Here is a 1,072-nt window from a genome sequence, read left to right on the forward strand (position 1 = left end):
CCCCCCCCATCAGGCTGGAGTAGCGGGGGGGCGCCGGGACCGGCACCGCACTGTATCCAGGTATTAATAAAGTAATGGAGCATCTGGCACTGCCCCAGCCTGTCTCCCTGCCCGTGCCGGCAGCGCCGGGCACGGGTCGGCACACCGCGGCACAGGTCGGCACACCGCGGCACCCGTGGCAGAGCCTTGCATGCCGTGGCCCAGCTTGGCGCAGCCTGGCACAGCTCTGCCGCCATGGCACAGCCCGGCCAGCGTGGGCACGGCTTGGCACAGCCTGGCAGGGGTTTGCACGCCGTGGCACAGCCTTGCACACCGGGGCACTGGTTTGCGTTCTGTGGGTATGGCCTTGCACCCTATGGACCAGCCTTGCACACCACGGCGCGGCTGTGCACACCGTGGCACAGGTTTGCACACTGCGGGCATGGCCTTGCACACCATGGCACAGCTTTGCACACCGTGGCAGAGGTTTGCACGCCACAGGCATGAGTTTGCACACTGTGGGCACAGCTTTGCACACCGTGGCATGGCTTTGCACACCGTGGCAGAGGTTTGCACGCCACAGGCATGAGTTTGCAGACCGTGGCACAGGTTTGCACACTGAGGCACGGCTTTGCACACTGTGGCACAGGTTTGCATGCCATGGGCATGAGTTCGCACGCTGTGGGCATAGCTTTGCACACCGTGGCATGGCTTTGCACACCATGGCATGGCTTTGCACACCATGGCACAGGTTTGCACACCATGGGCATGAGTTCGCACACTGTGGGCACAGCCTTGCACACCATGGCCATGGCTTTGCACACCCACAGGGCTCTGCCCTACCCCCCAGACTGCCCTCCGGGCATGGGGGGCAAAGCAGCCCCACGGCCCCGCGCGGGCAGGTTGCGTCGCTCCCTCCGTCCGTCCGTCAGTTGGTCGGTCTGTCCGTCGGTCGGTCCGTCCGTCCGTCCGTCCTGGGGTGGGGTCCCCCCTAGAGCCTGGCTTTGGGGGGCCCCTCCAGCGAGCGCAGGAAGGCGAGCAGGGCCTGGCGGTACTCGGCGGGGTGCTGGCGCAGGTGGGCGGCGTGGCGGGA

The sequence above is a fragment of the Haliaeetus leucocephalus genome, unplaced genomic scaffold, assembly GCF_000737465.1.
Source record: "Haliaeetus leucocephalus isolate CR32 unplaced genomic scaffold, Haliaeetus_leucocephalus-4.0 Scaffold202, whole genome shotgun sequence".
Lineage (NCBI taxonomy): Eukaryota > Metazoa > Chordata > Aves > Accipitriformes > Accipitridae > Haliaeetus > Haliaeetus leucocephalus.